This window comes from Crocodylus porosus, unplaced genomic scaffold (assembly GCF_001723895.1).
Source record: "Crocodylus porosus isolate Cpor-Errol unplaced genomic scaffold, CroPor_comp1, whole genome shotgun sequence".
NCBI classification, from domain to species: Eukaryota; Metazoa; Chordata; order Crocodylia; family Crocodylidae; genus Crocodylus; species Crocodylus porosus.
In genome coordinates, this window is record NW_017728948.1 from 10,568,582 (window position 1) to 10,590,953 (window position 22,372).

At 45.2% G+C, this 22,372-nt stretch overlaps 1 long non-coding RNA gene across 1 annotated transcript; it reads right to left on the reverse strand.

Moving 5' to 3' along the window:
* Positions 1–1,288: 1,288 nt before the first annotated feature.
* LOC109322276 lies at positions 1,289–17,203 on the reverse strand. The gene is made up of 2 exons (XR_002104342.1): positions 16,976–17,203; positions 1,289–3,532 (listed from the first exon to the last, which is right to left on the reverse strand). It is a non-coding gene; the product is annotated as an uncharacterized LOC109322276 (long non-coding RNA).
* Positions 17,204–22,372: the final 5,169 nt, after the last annotated feature.

Sequence of the window (22,372 nt, forward strand, 5' to 3'; positions counted from 1 at the left end):
CTAATCGGGGTGGCTATTCTCATGCAATGGATGCTATGAACACAAACAAGGTGTGATACTCTGAGGTCAGATGATACTTGTCATGGGCATGGGGGTATACCTTTTCCTTTTTGTATTTCAGTGGGGGCCGTAGCTGGATCCTTGGTTCAGCACGCTGGCGTGCACCTACAATTACTCCATTGACTTCTATGGAGTTAGTAGGCTCGACCTCTGACTTGGATGTGAAAGAAATCAGAATCTGACTGAGCATGACCTGCCTCAGCTAGCTGTCCTCGCGCCCAGCACGCTACAATAACAACTGCCTTTTCAGACTAGAAATCCATTTAGCCTCAATCAGCTGTTCAGTACATAGTGAACTCAGTGTCTTCTCCCTTCCTTGTGGTAGGTCATGGTCAACTGCTGTTGAGCTTTTGCAAATTGTCCATTCAGTTTACACAAGAACAACAGTGACAACGAGCCAGTTCAGTTAAAGGGCGCACAAGCAGGCAACCAATAAAACTGCAGCCTCAGGGGTATGGTGTGCTTTTATTCCTTAAATGCTGGTGTGCTTAACATCTTGATGCAACTGAACCAAAAAAGGCCTGGCTCTGTCTTTCACGATACAGGACAGCTTCTCTTACTTGCACTCCCTTGTACCTTCAGTAAATATCTATTTGGGCCATTGCAGGGAAGATCCCCTTGCCAGAGGAATTTCCTTGCTTACAGACTCTGGAGATGGGACAGCAGTCTTGCCCTCCTGTTGTAACAGCTGATGGGCCATCTACTTTAAGGCTTTTTCTCTACTGACATGCAAGGTTTCCTCCCTGCCCCCCCATCTTTGTTTTTGTTTTGCAGACAGATCAGAACATGAGCTCCTTATCTCGTTATAAAATAGTAAGTGGAGACAAAGCACTTGTGGTGTTTACTGGAAGGGGGTGGTGTAAGGTCAGCACGGCCACCCTGCCTGCTGCTGACCTCTGCTACTTTGCCTCTCAGTAAAACCAACTGCTTTGTTATGCCACTGACAAAAGAGTGGTAATTAATGTGTTACCCCATGGTAAAATGCATCTTTTTTTCTCCCCCTACTTGGTGAGACCTAGCTTAGGTGTTGAATGGTATTGGTGCCGTGCATTAGCCATAGGTAAATGTCTCCAGAGTGGAGCTGAGAGAACAGCTACAATCAAAAAAGCCGAAACTGCTTTGGTTCAGCTCCCCTTGCGAAGCCGATTCCAGCGCTGGAGTGCAGAGCAGCAAGTGTAACGGGAAGGGTAAAGCATGTCAAAAGAGGGTAAATTCTTAGGTTTGTAAATAAGGCATGATTTTAAGACCTTTATTCTCTAAAGGTGGGGACGAAAAAAGCAGTATCTTGGGAAGTAACCCGTCAGAACACAGTAATACAGCTCAACCTGCAACCACTGCATGTTTGCAACAAAAAATACTTGAGAGGCAATTAATAAATTACTTGAGTAGAAAGTACTTGAGCGGTAATTAATTCATGACTAATACACTTTAAAAAAGACTGAGACTATTTATAAACAAACAGGGCAGATGAATTTCTCAACTGAAGTCTTCCCTCTGAATTGTTTCACTCAGCTCTGCTCCAGACCAGAGAGGGAACTGGTGATGTTCAGTGCATTTCTCTCACCGCAACCCATGTACTACTTATTTCCCACAAGCTGTTCCAGTTCTGAGTTCTGCTTGCTTTTAATTCAGGGATGTAAATTTGTGGAGTCCTGAGCAAAACTGCTAAGTCCCACATCCTCCCAGGGATGCAGCTCGCTCGAAGATGCTCTATCCATCTTGCCTTCATTTCCTCCTTCCCTGTTCTATTAACTCTCAGCCATGCCAAACCCATCAGCTCGTACTTCTCTGCCCATTTTCCGCTACCTCTCGGCAGTGTCTCGCTAAAGGGGCCGTAGCCCTTTGTTCTTGACCGTGATTCACTGAAGGTTTTTTTATGGTTGCTCTACTGACAGTAGCAGCACTCACATGCCAGGATGCCAATGTGCCCTGTGGATGGTGGGAGATGTCATCTCCCATTCACAGGTGTGAATCTAAGTGTGCTTTGGGCATTTCACCTGGGCGTGCTGCCATATGCAGGGTGAATGAGCCTTCTGCCCCGAGCCCAGCACAGTCCTGGGTGTTCAAGCGCTTGTCAGGGAGGACATCAGGCAATCAAACCAGCCCTTCACGTCCCAGATCTGCATTGGGAAGTGCAACCGTGGAATCCCTTTACCTGGCTGAATTTGGACTGTGAAGAATGACATGCTTATAATAGGAGACCCTGGTCTCTCCTCGTAACACGCAACAATCTGGCTTCATACAAATACAGGACCAGATTAAGAATCGTCTATATTGGAGTAAATTGGACAGCAAATAGCCCGCTTTATGCTGGTATAACTAAGACTTGAATTTGGTCCCGCCATACATAACGTTTACCCTGGAGTGGAAGCAAAACATTGAATCTGCCCTTCTTCAAGCACCCATATTCTTTCACTATATGATATGGAGTTCTGTTCCATTGCTAGCATACATCCCATATTACCTACAAAGTCTGCATACTCCAAGCAAATGTTTCTCAATTTTTTTTTTTACTTCAATTTGAAGTGAAAGGTACAATATAGGATTCAAATGCCTTTGCATTACATGGGTTTTTAACCACTTTGATTCCCCCTCCCTCCCCCCCTCCAGAATCACTTCACAGAACTGAAACAACCTCTGAATAGCTTTGGCTGCATTCCCTTCTGCGTATCTGAACTTTCTTTTGATTTCTCTTTTTATTGCTTTACATGGCACTTATTTTTATTTACTTTTATATATATATATAATATATATATTTTTAAAAAGCACATATCATGTTTCAGGTCTCACTTTGTCAGTATTTCTACCCTGTGGATGTGTTTCACAGCAGGAAAGAAAATAGGGTAATTGCCAAAGAAACAGAACGATGGAACTGCTCAAAGAAAAGACAAAAAGAAAACAAATCGATTTCTGGAGCAAGTATTGGTGTGTCCTGGCTCTTTCCCCACTGTGAGCATTTGGTTCCAGTGCTTCATGCAGATAACTATGGACAGGAGAAATAGGAGGAGACTTACAGAAGGATTTGGAAAGTGTGATTTGTCACTAAGAAATGGCCCGCTCAACATTATCTGAACACAACTTCTGACTTGTCTTTGGCTCGAAGATTTAACGTTAAGGCAAAATGAAGACGCGGTGTAGAAGCTCCATCAAATCTTTGGCACAACAGCAACAACAACAAAACCACTGTACAACGTGAGCTGAGAAGGTATCATTTCCCTGTTAAGCAAAGGGAAAAGTGCTAAATAAATTGCACATACTAAAAGGTGGCTGGCTGGCTTAAAACGAAACAAACAATCCCATCTTTTTTTTCCCCCCAGAGATTTGAGACTGTCCCTTAGCCAACTGTTGTCCTGAAAGGGGTCTCTGCAAAAAAGCTGCTTGCAGTCTTCATGTGGGTTATGCAACCATTGCCCAAAATAGATGGAACGATGGCTGGACGTTCTTCTGAATTCTCCTGTCCCAGTTTTTATTCCTGGAAAGAAATGATACACGGTCAGGTTAGTGAACTTTTTGGAGACTAGGGGATTGACTGCTTCAGTAATAACAGGTGCGTGTTCTTTCAGAGCCACGTGCTGTACTTGCTGTAGGCTGTGACTCCCTTTTACTCCAGTGGTGCAGTACTGGGTCTAAGTAGCTCTGAGCAAGTAAAAAGTAGGCTTGCTCACCAGGATCAAGAGGAAACTGCCCCCTGAAAGGAGGGAGGCATGGAGTATTTAAAGGCCAGGTTCATTTGCCACTAGTCGTTCATACTAGTGTTTTACCTAGCATCTCGTGGAAATATATATGGCCCAGCCTGGGAATGCTTAGCTCACCCTGGCAGGCTCTCACCGATTTCAAGGCTTCCTTGTGAGCCAGGATTTCATGGTGTGACCCAATGGGGCCCTTCCCAGGGTATGGAGCTACTCAGCAAGAATAAAGGTGGCAGAACCTTGTCTTGCATGCCCTGGTGCACACAGCTGGAAGAGTTTTCTTTTTAGATGTTTTTCTGATGGAAAAACTCATTGTTTTCTTCCCCCCCCCCCACTTCTCCCAGGAGGGAGGGAGAAAGTTATCCCCCCTACAAGTATTGTATTTTTTTCCAGTAAACATCATAAAACAAAATGGCTTTTGCATTTTTGTTCTTTATATTTTGTTCTTTCTCCTTTTCCCCTCTTTTAGTGGTACAAGTGGGGGTGGGGGAGGAGAAGAGAGAAAAACAACCCCTGAAAACTGTTGGAAGTGGAAATATCTCTCTCTTTTTTTCTTTTTATCACAAACTAATTTATTGCCCTTCTCCTTTTAATTCCTGTTTCTTTGTTAACACCTCCCTCAGCCTCTTCTCCCTCCTCTCTCTCCCTTCCCCCTTCCCCACATGCACACACAATGGAAAATTTTTTGGGAGAAGAGAGAAGATGATGTGTGTTTGTGTGTGATCGATCACATTTTCCTTCAAATTCTCTCTTTTTTTTTTTCCCTTCCTGTACACAGACAGCAGCAAATGCCAGAGCCCCATGGTAAAATTGGACTTCTGTAAATTGTCTTGCTACCCACCCCCCCCACTTTTGCAGGCACAACTTATAGAGCCTCCTTGACCATGTTTTAGTGAGTCCTACAAAGGAAACTTGTCCCAGCAAAAAGATCTTATTTGCCCAGCGAGAAACTGTGAATACAACAGTAATGGACATGCATAGCATAGAGCTGATGGATGGAGTGGGACAGAGATGCTAAGAACGTGTGTATTTTTAGGGAGGGAATGGAGCAAGAGAAGACTAAAAGCTAGAAATGCTAGTAAAGACCAAGCTTCCACTTGAAAGGCCTTGCGAATTTTCAAAGACCTCTTGGGAACCTATCTTGAGTTTCAGAAGCTGATCTCAGATTTACGAATGGAAAGGAAATCGAATGGGACAACCTGGACTGAGCGATAGTGATGCGAGTTATTACATTCTCCTTTCCGGCTGTCAGGCTGCTTGGCCTTCAGAATGGGACCATCCCCCTCCCACTTATCTGGGTGTAAACCATTTGAGCAGCAGGCCTTGTTGGGGAATTCACGCTTGACTGGGGAATGTCGCCAAAAGATTTCATTACTGTATCGTAATAAACAGAGCTCAGATGGGCATCTTAAAACAGAGTGAAACCTTTCCCAGCACCCCTTCCATGCTGAGTAGGAGCATGCTCCCTAAGAAATCCCAAACAATATTAAATATTTTGAGACCTTATTAGAATCTTTAGAGACTAATTTTGTAAGGGGATGAAGTTCAAATTTGTCAATGTGCCTAAATCACTTAGACTCCTTAGAGACTTAGGGGCAGATCCACAAATGTATGTAAGTGCCTATCCTCCTGCTGAAATCGGTGGAAGTTTGGTGTCTAACTTTGAGCCTAATGCATTAACAATCAAGGGGAATTAGGGGCTGATGTCCAGTGGCTCAACTTATAAATATGTTCAGGCCTAAAGATACAGAAAAGTGCCTAATGTGAATCTTTAAATGCTTAAGTGAATCAGGGGCTTGACTTGCTTGAATGCATTTCTCCCGAAAAAGAGAATTAAGTAGGGCCGCACTATCTGCCTGAAACAAGGTGGCGCTGATGGATGAGGGGAGAGAATGGGAGGTGTGACATCTCTGCTACGGGAAGTGTCAGACTGTGCTATGATCAAAGGAAAATAGCAGTCATCTGCTCGCCCCAGCCATCAGTCAGGGTAAGTGGGCACAGCCACCCCTGTGCTGAAGCTAATGACTTGTGTTGGGCTAAAGCACGCTTTCTTGAGGGGCATCCAGTCTTGGTGTGAAGACACCAATAGAGAGAGGACTACACCTTTTCCCTTGCTCTCTTTATTCCAACAGCCAGTCATTCTCGCTACTAAATCTGTGCCTATCTTTTTTTCTAACTTGAATATGCCTGGCTTCAGCTTTCAGCCTTTGTGCTCTCTCTTTCCTAGATTAGGGCCCTGCATTCTTCCAAGTGTTTTGCGATGGCGCTTGGACACTGTAATCATGTTGCTGTTAAGAAGAATTCTTTTGGTAATCTGGAAAGATTAAAATCTCTAAATATCTCCTGAGAGGCATTTTGTTCTGATATTGATTCAGGTTTTTTGGTGGGGTTTTTTTTTTTTTTAAGCTTCTCTAGTTTGTCAGGATTGGAAGCTATAACAGAGACAACAGTATCAATGTTTTCTTTGATATTATCCTCATGGAGTCTTTGTAACGGCCTACTGTGAAGGCCCCTTTAAGCTTCCCCCCTCCACGGTGTATATAGGCATACAGTGCTCACTGCAGCCTTGCCCTGTATAAGGTTTCTCCAGGAAAACCCAAAGACCAGCTAAGAATACCATAGAAAATGCTAGTGCATCCCAATGATAAGACCATACCAAGGCCGTTGCAGAATCAGGGCCCGGAGCTTTCATTAATGCACGATTGATACGACTGTATCTGTGAAAATCCAGATGGGCTGCAATGGCAAAGCTGGGAGCTCGTATCTGGATTTTGCATATTCCAGCATTTGGATGAATTTGGGTCTGTAGTTCTGTTATGGCCCACTATAAGCTAAGTACAATGCAGTCTTGGTTCAGCCTGGCTGGGGTTTGGGCTGGTGGAATCTCTATTCAAAATGTTTAACAAATCCATCAGATAAATGTAATTCAATTCTTCACAGTGTGCATTTGTTTCTCTTCTATGCTGAAAACAGCAGACGCCTCCCTAAAGTTCTTTGAAGCAATGGAAACACAGAGACAGGAGAAATGACACAGTCAAAACACTGCCTTTAAACAGAGGGAGTGGTGACATCAATAGCTCCAAATGAATGTTTTTGGTGTCGCTTATTTTTTGCTTCTCGATGAGCAGAAGAAGGGTGAGGGGACTTTTAAAAAAAATTATGTATTTATTTATTAACTATGTGCTGAGTGTTCAAATCTAGCATTTGATTGTGTAAATCAAGAAAGAGGACCCCTGTGCTGGCTGGGATATGGCACCCTAACATTCTTTTGATGAACAAAATGTGGATGAAAAGCACCCTATTCTGGGGTGTATACAGAAGTGCTCCATGAATGTTTTACAGTGCTGTAATTTAGAGCACTTTTTATAGCACTATAAAGTACAGTGCTCTTAAACATGACAGAAGTGCAGTGTTGAGAGTGATGGGGTGGGGGCAGGGGAGGTGTGGGGGGGTCTGATCCGCCCTGCACTTTCCAGGCTAGTTGGCAGGGGGCGGTCCACAGCCTCCTGCAGCTTTTCCACTGGTCAGAAATTTAATCAATGTACAGAAGTTATTTAAAGTGCTGGAAAGTACAGCGCTTCAAATTTAATACCTCACTTAACAAGCGTTAATTTAAAGCGCTGTACCCACTTCTTAAAGTGCTGTTAAGCTAGACACTTCTCTTAGGTCACAGCAATAAAGTACTTTAAATGGCAGAAAAAAAAACAACTCCTGTACACGCCTTTAGGTGCCAAAGTCTGAAAATCCTGACCTCAGCTTTTTTCGTATTTTAGCTTTTGGAGATGCACAGACAGACAATCTTATAGTGCTAACTTATTCATCAGGAAGAAGGCTTTCCCTTTTTCTGTGTGTAAAATAAATTGGTGCTTTACACAGCTAAATAATAAACATTCCTTTAAATTCACCTGTCAGGATTAATTTGTCCCACGTGAAATAAAAACACAAAGAGGGCTGAGGGGGGAAAATCCTGACAAAAGGAACTGCCTTAGTAATATTTAAGGATAGTAGAAAAGTGAATATACTCTGAATCCCATGTCTTAGCTTGTAACAGTGTCTTGATAAATTGGACATCTTTCACTACAGAAATTAATGACCTATCAAGCATCTTTGAAGAAAATAAAAAGGTTGGGGGAGTAGATATGGCACAACTGCACTCCCTTAAATTCAGACAACTTCTGGTTGCTAATTGGTTTTCCAGCCTTCTGAATCTAATCCAACATCGCCTGAAGTCAGTGGAAGGACTCTCAGTGACTTTAGTGGGCTCTGGATTGCTGACCACGTAGTACACAAACAATACATAAAAATACACAAACGCATCTCAACATGGGCCACTTTCATGCATTTTGACCACTGTCCATTTATTCACAGTAATATTGCTCCGTAGTGCACAGCTAGGAGATATGCAACGTGTTTTGGGGGGGGAAAAAGATTTCACTGCAGTTCTCTGCAACAAAATATATGCTGAGAGATAGGGAAGACCAGCCTTAGTTTATGTGCAGATGAATGCACAGGAACTAGCTGAGGGCAGAAAAATGCTGTACATACAAGGGGAAGGGAATACAAAAGGAAGAAAACCCTTCTTATGATTTCAGTGTAGTCACTCGCTTGTATTAGTCAAAGAGAGATAAGGAACACATCATTTCTCTTTCCCCTCTCCCCTCTCTTCTCACTATAGGCAGAAACTCTGAAGCCTAATTTACTTTATATTGGCTGGTTTAATTAGTCTAAAAAATAATCTGAACTCCACTGATTCTTGACCTTGAGAACTGGCCTCATGACCTTGGAGATTCAAAGGAAGCGTCTCCGGGTGTCATGATTCCTGTATTATTTGGTGTTCTTTAGTTTCTGATACCTTCTCTATATTCACTTTTCCTTCAACTGTAGGTATCTGATCTCTGTTGGACAGTCCTTTTTGTTTCTACATAAACGAGGGGTTGCATCTTCCACACTTGACTCTGGAAGCCACAACTCCAGCAGCACATGCAGCTTCTCCCTGGTCTCTGAAACAGAGTGGGATGGACTTCTTGGGTAGTGCTACACAGATCCATCAAACCTGCTTTTGTCTGACCTCTATGGGGTGAATCCAAGGGACTGCGATCTTTGATGCTCAGGGAATGTGGGTAGGCTTCCCACATCCTACGCAGTGAAAGACTCCAGTTAGGACCTGCTGCTCAAGATCGTCTGTAGCCACGTCTCAAATGGAGCAGAAGGGGTATGCTCTTGCAACCCAGCGGGACTAATACTTGTGCAGAAATGGAAGTGAGGGAGAGGGAAACCGCAGCACTGAGGAACCTCAGCGCGGGGAGAATTGAGAGACTTGTGAACTTGCGTGGGCTGCCGGTATACTCCAATCCATTACTGTACAGGTAGCAAGATTACAGGTGGCAAGGGTCACTGTCAACACAGTCGAACCAAATTTAGAGAACTGCAAAAGCATCTTGGGGTAGGTCTGGCTTATATCAGTTGCATGGGTTATGCTGCTCCCTCTTGGCACTCCATGGCTCCTTAGCGCCATGCGCTTTGACACTTAAGCCTCCCCAAATCGCACGTGTGTTGAATGCAAGTGCTTGCCATGGAAGAACTGCTGGGGGCTAGTTGTTAGGATGGCATTTGTGTAGTAGTCTGCTTTCCATGTGACCTACGCTATTGGGGGGGCAGATTCAGGGCACCCCCCTCTTTGGCTGTACACCACTGGGACTTCAATGTCACAGCTCCTCATGTGCTATGAGTTCTGAGCTCACCAGCTGGTTGGTGTGGGGTCTGGCCAGAGCCCCCGCTCTCGCACAGCTCTGGAGTCCATAGGGTGAGCTCCCTTTGCTGCGCATGAGCCACTCTGCCAAAGGGGCACCTTTCCACGATTATGGATCTGCCCGTGATGCTATCCAGAGTGGCTTGGCTTCCTTGTGCACAGCAAATGGATGACATTCGAGACCGGGGGCTGGCAACGCTTTTGGGTGGAGTGCCAAAAACATCTGCAACCTTGACTTAGGTTGGCGTGCCGGGGCAGACAGCAGGGGAGCCACAAGGGGCCTGATCCTTGTTGTGGGAGTGAAGCCCCAGTCCCTTCCCCACCGTCCATCCCAAGGGGCGCGGGCCCAGCAAAATGCCTTCATGCTCCACACTCTGGCACCTGTGCTGGGGGCTTCCTACCCGTTTTAGCCAGTTGAACCCAGATGAGTTGCTGAAGTCTCTTAGGATGGCTGAAAACACAATTATGTGGACCTGAAATGAACTGGAAAGGCCTATACAGATTTCAACCTGCTGGGCTGCTTTCCCAGCTATAGATGACTAAGACAGGTCCCCATACCAGAGTGGTCCATTTTCTCCCCCAGGCACGCTGAACCAAGTGGCTGTAGGGAAGCAGATGTGCTGACTGGCTGTACTCTCCTAGTGGGGAAATGAAGCTGTTTTAAGCAGGATCTTCTGCTTTGCTTGGTGAGGGGAGGGGGAAATGGGAACCTGATTTCCACCCTCACCCCTCCTTGCATTAGAAACCCCTGTGGTACATGAATCTATGGTGAATAAATGGGGTTCACCTAATCAAGACTTTAGTGTATCAGATGGGGAAGCTAAACTGCTGATGTGTGTTAAGCTAGTATTGATCATTACATCAATACGTGCGTTCCCTGTCAGAGCTGCAATCCGCTTTACAAGCCTTTCAAATTAGTTTGAAGGATGTTCAGGGGCAGGGGCTGTAGCTTTACCTGGGGGTCCATACAGATAAATCACAACACACTAATATTAAAACAAATCCATTCTCAGCAGACAAAATCGGAGCTGTACAACTGGTGCTTCGTGCTACCTTTTACATGATATAAGGTCACTGCTCTTTCACTCCTGCACAAAGGAACAAACAAAACAGGCTGCTGAAAACTCTGCATTATATTATCTATAATAGAGCTACTTATTTCTTTTGCAGTATTCAGGGAGCATTACAAATTTACAGCAATGTTTTAAGCTTGTATACAAATCCCATACAGTGAAGACTGTATAACCTTAATCAAAATCAGCTAACTGAAAACAATTAATCAACCAATCAAAACCAAATATTTTTTATCTTAACTGTTTGAATTTTCATATTATACTATGATGGAGTATGTGTGTATATACCTACAGATTCCCTTTTTAAAATTCCCTTTATACGATGTGTGTATGGTGTATGCTTTACATATGTATATAAGAATATATCTCTACACCCAGATTTAAAATGGTGTATGTGTGTATTTCACATATGACTACATATACTCACAGAATTAAAACTGTAGGCAAATATATACATGTATGAGAACTATATACACACAGATAAGTAAATGTGCCTTTTTACTTTACATGTATAAGAATACAGCTACACACAGAGAAAGTTAAAGCTGGGTGTGTGTATTCACCATATATTCACACACGCACACACATACATACACAACGGGAATTAAAAATAAGAAACTAAATTCCAGCAGAAAACTTTTATTGAGCTCCAACTGTTATGCTGTTATTCATAACCCAGTTTCCTCCCTTACAAAGAGACCTTTTGCATGGTTTTTCCTTCTGCCTCTATAACAGCTGCTCTCAGTGTTGTATCCTGAGTGATGATGAGGTTCTGAAAGTGTTTTTTTGGAACAGATGGCCAGGAGAGAGCTGGGGAATGTGCCAGCAGAAAGCTGGGGAATGTGCCAAATCCTGCAGTGACTGAGTGCTTTGGGTTCCAGCTCGCGTGCCTTTCCCCTGCCCTCTGCCCTAAGTGGCGCCAGCAGGACTTCCCAACTAGCACTCTGAACATCTGGAGTCTGCGACTGCCAGGAGAGAGAGAGGGGGGGGGGGAAAAAACCCTCCCTGCTCCAGCTTAGCTTCCATGTACTCAACAATGTTACCGACTAACAGAACAACTAATCAAAAACAAAAAGGACAAAAAAATGAACCTTGCAAGCTAAACAGCTGCAGCTGAACAGAAAAGTAAAGCTCCTTGCTGCATCGGGTGACCGGCTTAACATTCTCGGCAGAAAGCTAATGAAAGCAGCAAGCCTGCCTTTCTGAAGTCTGCTCTCCCTCTGCTAGGGGGGTTTCACTCGGCATGGTGGAGCGAGTGACTTACAGGGGATGTTATCGAGGACCAGGTCCTCTCCCCTGGCCTTTGGCCGGGCACTAACACTGCGATTGTGTTGTGACGGCAGACCGGAGCACCTGTGTTGAGGACTGAGGCTGGGAGGGGATTTGGGGCAAAGTCTAAGGAGAAGACGCCAGTGTTAGCTGGTGCATTCACAGCTACACAGAACCACTGGTCAAATCTAGTAGACGGGCAGCAGCCAGGCATATAGCTCACGGGCTCTCACAGCAGCTGGCCTAATGCTTTATGGTCCGAAGTGAGAATATAAACCATCCAGATCAGAGCTGCTTGATTTAGACTATATGGATGGCACCAGAATTGGGACTAGTGTGCCACAAGCATGGCCTGCGCAGAGGGACGGCTGGAGGAGAGGGGAAATGGACACCAAAAAGGAGAAAACAAACAAACGGCCGAAAAGAATCTGCAATTTGACGTGCGTGTGATCATAACAGTGGAATGGAAGAAGCTGCCTGTCTCGTACACTGCTCCCTGGGGCAGCAGGAGTGCATGAATAACACTAGAGCAGGCCCTGATGCAGAGGGCACCAAGTCCAGGACGAATTCCTTTGTCTTGACTTCATTGAGCTTTGGATCATGTTGAATAGGTGCCTGGAATGTAGAAAAATTCAAGGCAGCCCATCTTTTCTGACCCGTCCCCTTTTAGCTGTTACATCCACAGCTCCCACAGCCAGCACTCTCTGTCCTCTACCAGGATCCAGGGTAGAACGTGCCCCATCCTGAGATGACCATTTTAAAGGTGCGTGTTCCCTCTTATCGTAAGCCAGCCAGCAGGACTCAGTTTGCCAAGTCACTGAAAGCCCTGGTGACCTCTTGCACATCATGGTCCAGAAGAACTGATGGTTGCTTACTACTAGAGGCTCCAAGTCATTTGTATGACAGCATGAAAGATTTCCTCCATCCCTCCAAGCCATGATAACTGCTTTAGAACAGGGGTGAGCAATTATTTGGGCTGGAGGGCCACTAGGAGAGTTTTGGTGAGCTGCCACCCCCCAGTCTGCAACAGGAGTGGGAGGCAGTGCTGCCCTGGGATCTGGCCCTATGTTATCACTGCCCTGTGATTCCCAAAGTCTCCTTGGAGACTAGCCACAGGCAGAGCATGCTCGGCTGGGTGGATGGGATGGGGCTGCAGGAGGGTGGGGAGTGGCATCCAGGAGTGGGCTGGGGCTGGGACCACGGGGTAATGACAGCACAGGCCTGGGGCAGAGCTGCAATCTGCTCCCCACATGCCCCTGGCTGGGGAACCAGTGCCTGTGGCAGGGGATGTGCGGGCAGCAGACTGCAGCTCTGCCCTGGGCCCCAGCCCCATGCTGTCTCTGCCCTGCAACCTTGATCCCGGCCCCACCTGCCTGTCCTGCTCCTGGATGCTGCTCCCTGCCCACCTGCAGCTCCATCCCATTTTCTCAACTGAGCGTACCCAGCTTGCGCTTGTCCCGGGCTGGTCTCTGTGGAGACCCCACTCCCCCACTCCGTCGGGCGCCCTCAGGCAGCAGGGTGCCTGCACATCAGGGCTGGGCCCAGTGGCAGAGACTGGAAGAAGCTGCTGATACAGGGGCTGCCGGGAAGGGAGACTGGCCACTGCCCTGCCCCTCCCCGCCGCGTGCCTGGGGGCAGTGGGACCGCCCGCATGCAGCACAGCCAGGGCTGCTCCCCACACCTGGGCCGGGAGGGGCTGAGGGACCCGCTGTGGGCTGGATCAAATCCCCTGGCAGGCTGGATCTAGCGCACGGCCCATATTTTGCCTACCCCTGCTTTAGAAAGGCTGTTGAAGTCCTTAATTTTCCTTCCTAATCACTTTTACATGCAGTTTGCAATCATCAAACACCTTCATTCAAGTCTCAGTTGCAACAGCCATAAGCTTCCATTTAAGCATAGAAAGAGGAATACTTTCAAGAGGTTTTTGTAGCATAAAGTCAACTTTTCTAATTAGCACTATGGTGCATATGTATGTTGGGAGGAACCCATTGCTTCCTATGGCCACAGCAAGTTCGGTACAACAGACTAATGTCAGGAACAGCAGATAGTGCAACCTCCAAAACAAAGCAAAAGGCTATGCGCAATCCAGCAAATACAACATCTGGAGCCATTGCCTGCCAAAACAAACTCCAGTCAGCTACTTCTTTGTGTGTGGAAAGCTTACTGTGCCATTGCACACTTGATCTGATCAAGAATTGAGCGCAAGAGCGATAGGGCAAGGGAGAGCCACTATAAAATAAAGATGACAGTTGATAAGTGTCCTGCAGAATGTAATGGCTAGATGGATGTGGCTTGGGGGCTAAATGTTTTCATCTGACTTGTTACAAATTTTAGAGAGAAAGCAGGGGATGAACCTCTAAAGCTGATAATTCAGTGGAACTGCCCAGCTAACAGCAGCTTTGAAAACTGATTAAAAACATACCCGGAGCTCAGGAAACGTGCCTATTTCAAAATTAATAAGAGAGTGATGGTTTTGGTCCAAGACATTGTATCCTCTTCCACATTCTGAGTACAAGACCCTTTCACACTACCTAGTATCCACCCCCAGATCATTTATGAACACATCTCCCAGCCCTGTAAATTGATCATGATTACCGTGTGTTTACATCTCGTCTTTACGCAGCTACGGATGAAGGGAAATCATGCTCTCTCTAATTTAGGCATTGCAAAGTGCTTTCTTCTCCCTATTCAGTTCCTTGTTTCACCTTGCCCCATTTCTAAATGTCACAGGGCCTAATCCTGCTCCAACTGAAAACAAAGGTTTGGGGAGGGGTTTTCCCTTGGTTTTTGCAGGAGTCAGATGGGGCCCTAAAATAGTGGCACATACTGTCCAGACACGGAGCCATAAAATGCTCATTTGCTCCAAGTGCTCTGACTGGTTAAGGTGTCCAAACACTGCCTGGTCATTTTGGTCTCAGCTGCAATTATGCATCTTCCTCAGACATGGCATCCGGGGAAATACTGAGCAGGATGACACTATGCATATTGTAGGGCCCACCTATTGATGCACCTAGTGGGAAAGGATTTGGGTTACTTAAACTTGCCTCATTCCAGCTAGGACCTTGACACAGCGTGCGCTCGTGAGACTCTGAGAACCGATTAGGACCGGTGACACTAATGAGCCTGGTACTCCTGTCTACGGTGCAGAGCCCCCTTTTATTTCTGAGTGGGTGTTGTGGCTCTTTGGGAATTTGAGGGTTTGGTAGATCTGATTTTGTAATGCTGTTTTTTGCTGATGGATGGTTGTTCATAAGGGGGCATGTGCTCCTTCAGTGAGTCTAATTGTTTATGAGCCTCGGATAGCGGTTTCGTTTTGTTTTGTTTTACCTTTGAATAACTTTGATGCTGAATGAACAACATAAATGGTAGTTTTGAACTTTTTAATTTCTTGTAAAAGATGGGTCCAAGTCTAAACCCCAGATCGGAACATCCCTGAACGTGGAGGTGTTTAAAACCTACATCCAATTTCTGTTGTTAGTCCTTCTTTCATTTCCATAATCTCAGACAACGGTTCCCAAACTATCAAGAATCCATGACCCAGAAAACTGGCCTGCAATAACCCATATCCCACTCCCCTTTGGGTTGGTGGAGATGCTGGGTTCTGGGATGCATTTCTCTTCTTTCACCCTCCCATCCACATAATAAAGACTCAGAGTCAGTTTTGCAGTGTCTAGTGGGCAATTCCTGTGCTTCAGGGCTGTGCAGGTATTTGGGGGGAGAAAGACAGGGTAATGATTGCATTGTGACTGGACTCAGTGATTAGAGAGGATGAGGAAGGATCAAGATAGTGGCAGGAAGCATAACTTCATTTTTCCTTTGCCCTGGTTCTTCCTGGCTCTTATGACCATGGAAATATGGTAATTTTTTTTTCAACCTTATAGGATGAGCCCATGCAAGTGATCCCTTATGGCCTGTTAAAAAATGTTATAAGGTCTCATTAGCTGCACACATGCAAGGGACATCTAATAAGATGTATATATCCTCAGGACCACCCTGTCACTCGGTCTGAATTCGACTGGCCTTTTAAAGAGTCTGTGCCCCAAGGTGTTTTTTCCTGGGTGTTTTGCAAGGAGCAGAACACCATGCTGTTGCTTCTGTCATAAATATTACTGGTGGCAACTACAAGAAACAACATGGACTGTGCTGTTGTGTTTATAAACTGGATGTGGGTAACACGATTTGTTGCAATAAATAGTGGGGAGAGAAGAAATAAGGAAGCCTTTCTGAATCGGAGGTAGCTTGTGCTACGAGAGGAGAGGGAGAATGCGCCTCAGTTTAGCTGTCCACTCATCCATTAAAGCCCTGCTGATTTATTATCCTGCATGACAACTGAGCCCAGAATGCAGGGGGAAGTTCAATTCAAGTTTACAAAACTCTTTTTGTCATAAACCGCTGAACAAAGACATCAATCACTCTTTTAATTTACCCATGTCACTTTCCGAGAGGAAAACTGGCAGAACGCTCAGTTTCCTCTTTAACGTGGCTTGATGATGATTTCACCTAATTGGTTCAATGTTAAATAACCTAAAGGAATGCAATACATAATTAGATTTCGTGTTGTTTCCTCAAGATACCCATATGTTCTTCAGGTCATGCATCTCGCTAATGTGTTTATACATGCAGTGTCTCCATTAGCTACATTTTTGTTGTTGTTGTTATCAGATGATTTTCGTGGAGATAAGTGTTAGATTAAACAAAACGAAAATGCAGTCGAATGATTGTGCTTTATGATCTACCGAAGGTGACCCTGGGCTGCTTTGTTGTAACAACAACAGCCACAAGACAACTCTAATAGGATCATGCTTGTGTTAAAGCGTGATGGGCAACTAAGGGGAGGAAGAGCTCGGCACAGAGGAGAGGAAGGATAGAAAGAAAGGCTTTTGATTAGAGAGGAATGTGGCTTTCTATCCTTCCTCTCCTCTGTGCCGAGCTCTTCCTCCCTTTAGTTGCCCATCAGGAGGGGGATGGCAGGATAAGAACGACTTAAACAGTGGGGAAAGGAAAAAGACTAGGAATAAAGAAAAATTCCAAGGAAGGGAATCACTTCAGATGAATTGTGCCTCCCTATTTTTGAGGATTAATTTTCTGTTAGTCCCCCCCCTGGCTCCCCTCCACCACCACCATCTGGAACATACCTTCCTTTTTTTAGATCTTCCTTCTGCTTGTAAGGTCCTCGTGCACTGCTCCACGCATTCGGAGAAGCTCATGTTACTGTGGTCTGCGCTATAGTCCAGGTCAGCTAGTCTGGCCAAGGAAAGGATATAGTTACAGGCTATTCTCAAGATGGCCAGTTTGGACAACTTTTGGCCATAAGAATAGCAGGGAACCTAGAAAGGGCAACAAAGAAAAAAAATAGGTTAGATAAATAAATTATCTGTGCTTGAAACATGACAAAATAGTTATAGGTTGTTTATTTAGTGATTTTTTTTACATGCAGAGGAACTTGACTCATGCCATCAATTCTGTTTTTGAAGACCGCTCTCCCACTGATCTCCATGGGGATGTGACCAGCATGAGGTAGCTTCATTTCAGCAGGCGAAGTGGGGGGGCAAGAATATCTTATGATCAGTTACTTTGTGTCTGACCATTTTTGTTTGGAGGCAAGAGCTTTGGAGCCAGGTTCTGCTATCTTCACTTACCCCGAGTAACACTCGACTCCAGCAAACAGATTCAGGGCCTTCAACAAGAGACGCTTATAATGCTGACCAGTGCTTGCAACAGAAGCAAATGCTAAAATACAGAACCATGGTAGAGCCAAACCTAGGGACAGCCGTTCTTCATCAGCTAGACCACACACCACTTCCCAAAAGAGATTTATTAGTAGAGGGCCATGGCAAGGTCTAGCTTGGATGCTAGTCCTTTCACAGAACCTACCCACAGATCTCCTCTAGGATAATATAAAGCTCTTGGCAGTCAGGTCCCATTTTAAACTGAAGCCTCCCACTAAAGTTAATGGTGCTACATGAGTATCAACAGGGTTGGGGCTTCATGTACCAATTTGAAAATCGCCGGGGCTCTTCAAGTCACTAGTGTGAATCACTGATTCTCTTGCATAGGGTCAATGGGAGCTTGAGCCACTTCTCTGAAACCCACCCCTCTACCCTGGCCACTCAGATCGCCCATCAGTCTGTTGGTGCAAGCTTTTACACTGCACCGATCGCCGGATCACTTGTGTCTCCATTTCATACCTGACTACCTACTAGTCCCCTTCCCCCTCCTCACTGGCAATGCCAAGTTGCCCCTTGCAGGAGCTTCCTCTTTGCCACTTTTGCCATTCCCTTCCCCATTTCTCCACCCTGGTTGTCTTCATGTCTGAAAGCAGTGAACACAAAGAGTATGCAAACAATGCTGCAAGCCAAATTCACCTTCTGTGTACCACTGCTGGTTTGAATGGAAGGGATGAAGTAGCTTCTCTCTGATGTTGGCCAAACCGCTCAGCCAGAGTGTATATGATAGAAATCTCTATGATGAGATATTGGATACTCTCTTGACCATAGCCCACACTTTCTCCCAAGTGCCTGTTTATCAGGGATCCTAATAACTCCCTTTTTGTTCTTAATCCTTTTAGTGACATCACTACTGCTACCAAAAACACTTCACTTCAGGCACCATCTTGGCCACAGCTGCCATAATTTTATATGTTTTAAGTAAAAACCTGCAGAGGTGAAGAGGACAATACTGGAAGGATGTGACCAGACCAGTTGAGAGCTCAGATCAAACAGAAATCAGGGCTGAAGAACAAAGCACTATAGAGTTTAAAAAAAAAAGGAAGGTTTCAATGAAATGTGGGAATGGTTTCAGAATTAGAGCAAGAGGAAAGTTAAATCAAGCGGAAGTAAAATAGACCATGAAATACTTGAGGCTGATGCACAGATGTCATCCAGTTACAGCACAAATGCTGGAGGAAACTTTCTTTTTCCTCCTTTGATTTCCTCCCATCTCTCTGTCTCTGTCTCTCTCTCTTTTTTCCCCTGTTTTGTTAATTTTTTAAAGCAAATTATTGCATGGCACACTTGTTACAAATTCCAAGAAGGGTCCTGATATTAACAGTAGAGGAACTCCTCAGTTGAGATATTAAATGACCCTGTTTCTATACAATGTGACATGATATACATTGGGGCTAGCCTTGAGAAAAGAGTCTGTAGTCAAGAGAGAAGATGCATGTTCCAGGGCTTCAGAGGGGCTCTGATACCATGATGATAGGACCTGCCCAGCACCGTAGATAGAGAAGTATTTCTCCGTAGTGACAGCATAAGAATAAATTGTTCTTAGGAGCTCTCCCCACTTGGCTCAGCTCCTGCCATTTTCATGTTTCCTCTTGAATTAAAAATGGGAAATTGAGAGAGGCTCCAGCTTTAATGATTAACGGAGATATGCCTGAGTCACTGTGTTCAGATCCGGGTCCAAGCCTTTCCTGAACAAGACTAATTTGAACCAGTGTTTAGGTTTTAGTCCATCCCTAAGAGAAAGCGGGTGACAGGGTTCTGCACATGCTGCGGAGGAGGGCAGGGCTCTGTCTGGAACAAGCTGAGATATCAAGAAAGCTGCTGAGACCAGAAGATTTCAGGCCTGATGCTGTTCTCACTTATGCCAGCAGAACACTCCTAGCAATGCTTGGTTGAGAAAAACTGGGTTTCTAGCAATTCTTTTAAATAAGATCTACCTTACTGCTGCCCACCTCTGGCTCATCAGATCCCATAAGTTAATTAGGGTCAGGCCTAGTTAGTGCTTGGATGGGGGATCCATACAGATGGAAAATAAATATACTTGGCTCTTAAATGTTGGGGCAAGAGAGAGGTTTACATGTCTGCCAGTGGTGGCCTATTCTAACGTGTCCCCTCCCAAACCTTTTTTTGCAGGCTGCCAGCACAGCCCCCAAGATTACATTTGCAAAGAGCTTGGTCATAAATTTAGAAATTGCTGCTGTGTGCTAGAAAGGAAAGGAAACTGAAACTTCCCTGTATTTAGTCTTGTTAACAAGACTGGGGGTACCAGGCTGGGATCCTGATTTCAACCAAAGGCGGAAATCCAGGTTTAGTTAGGGAAGTCCATGGGAAGTTTTCCATTGACTTCATTGGATTAGGGTCCAGTCTCAGCCAGGTCTCTCTAGGGAGGAGGAAGCCTCATATTTCTCTCCAGTGACCTGCTGTCTTCAACTGAAGAGAGACTTTTGGAGCCACAACCCCTCTTCATTGCTGGAGGGAAGATGTGATGTGATGTGAGAGCTCTGAGAGAAGTGGAGAAACTGGTGGGCATAGGATCCATTAACCTTCCACAATGAACAGGATTTCATCTTTATCATGTCTCCAATCCAAGCTTTCTATAGTCTGTTTCCAATATTCTGCATGGGCCACTGCTTCTGGTGTTGATGTTGCCAGATCTTGCGGGGTGCATTGTGATGCTACAGGGCATCTCAGGTGATCCTTGGTTTACTCCTCCTGACAAACACATTGGCTGGTTGCACAGAGGCCACATGATAAAGCTGCATCTTCCAAGACCCACTCTCAATCTGTTCGCACTCCACCATGTATGCGATTCGGAGCTGGAGCTGGAGGCTAACTCCTCACTGGGGGTAGTTCCTCACCAGCTTCATTCAACAGCTTGGTCACCTAGTTTCTCCCATTCTTTTTGCCAGAGGGTACTTCTGGCTCATTCTGGTGATGTGGTCAAAGGTATGGTAGAAGACAAAAAGCATTTCTCGACGAGAGACAACAGTAAACTGGTTGATGTCCATATAGAGGGTGGCAATTGTCTAACTCTTGTACCCGTTGGTCAATGTTGCCTGCTACTTTCCTCCCAATGTAAGGGGAGCGCTGTGCTGGATAGTGCGTCTAGGCAGGCAACAGGGGTGGGTTTTAGGCAGCCTGTTACAATGCTGCATATATCATTTAGGGCATTGTCAATAAGTTTACTGTGACTTGAGCACCCTCAGGTGGTGGAGGCATATTCAGCCACAGAGAAACAGTGCTAAGGCAGTAGTGCATAGGATGGATGGATGTGCTCCCCACTTGGCATCTGCGAGCTGATACAGAATGCTGTTTTGTGTATTGACCTTGACTTTGGTATTTAATATGTGCTTTTTGTAACTAAGTGTACGGTCCAGTGTTACCCCTAAGCAGACTGAGTGTTTCTGATGTTCAAGACTTTGGTCACCCCAAGTGACATCCAGGTGGTGTTCTGCATCCCGGTTTCTCGGATGGAAAGCACAGATTTGTTAGGGTTGGATGTGGGATAATTATTTAGGTAATAATCCGATACCTTGATCAGTGCCCTCTCCAGGATCTTCTCCGTGTCCTCAGAGTAGAAACACCTGTTCTCCAAGAGGCTATGGATGGTCTGGCTTAGAGCTAAGTCGTCAGTCATAAGGTACAGTTTGTGGATCATGATGCAGTGTTGGACAGTATCGTATGCAGCAGATAGGTCAACAAATGCTGCACCAGTGATCAACTTCTGTTGGAAATTATCTTCAACATGCTGTGTGAAGCTTAGTAGTTGGCCTGCATGGGACTGACCTAGTCTAAAACCCGCTTGGTTTCATGTATGTTTGGAATCTACCAAGGGTGAAATTAATTGCAGGATAAGATGTTCGTAGTGTTTGTAGGTGATGCTGAGCAGGGAGACCAGTTTATAACTTTTTGGTGATGAAAGGTCTTTCCCTGGTTTGGGCAGAGCTATGACTCTTGCCTTCCTCCTTACTGATGGCATTTGTTTTCTCATTATGCATGCACTGAATAGATCCAGGAGCCATTACCTTGCAAAGACCCAATTCTGAAAAGGACAACAGATACATTCATAATAACTGTCCAACTTCTCAGCTGATGGAGAACCTTGACTTTGAATGAATTATGGCCATTTACATCAGCTGAGGTTCTGGCCCAGCCTTTTTCTTCTGTTGTCAATAAGGACATGCTAATTTTGGTACAAATACCTAACAAACTCATCCACATAAACCCTATGAGCCTTGGTCCACTCTGTCTTTTATGCTGGTGTGATTCAACAGAAACTCCACTGAAATCAGTAGAGTTACAACAGCATAAAACTGGTGCGAGTGGATGGAGAATTGAGCCCTGAAATTCCCATTTCACTGTATGACTCACTGTAAATCTTCTCACTTGACTGGACCTGCCCCAGTTGTACATTGGTGTAGCTAAGAGAAGTGAAGACTACGGAGGGATTTGATAGCAGCCTTCAACTCCCTGGAGGGTGGTTCCAAAGAGGATGGAGCTGGACTGTTAGTAGTGGTGGCAGATGACAGAAGAAGGAGCAACAGTCTCAAGTTGCAGCAAGGGAAATTTATGTTGGATATTAAGAAAAACTTTCTGACTAGGAGGGTAGCAAAGCACTGGAACAGGTTACCCAAAGAAGTTATGGAATCTCCATCCTGGAGGTTTTTAAGACCTTGGCTGGGATGATCTAGTTGGGGCTGGTCCTGCTTTGAGCAAGGGGTTGGACTAGATGCAACTTCCTGAGGTCCCTTCCAACCCTCATTTCCTGTGATTCTAAGGGCAGGATTTGTCCCCCAGAAGTGGAAC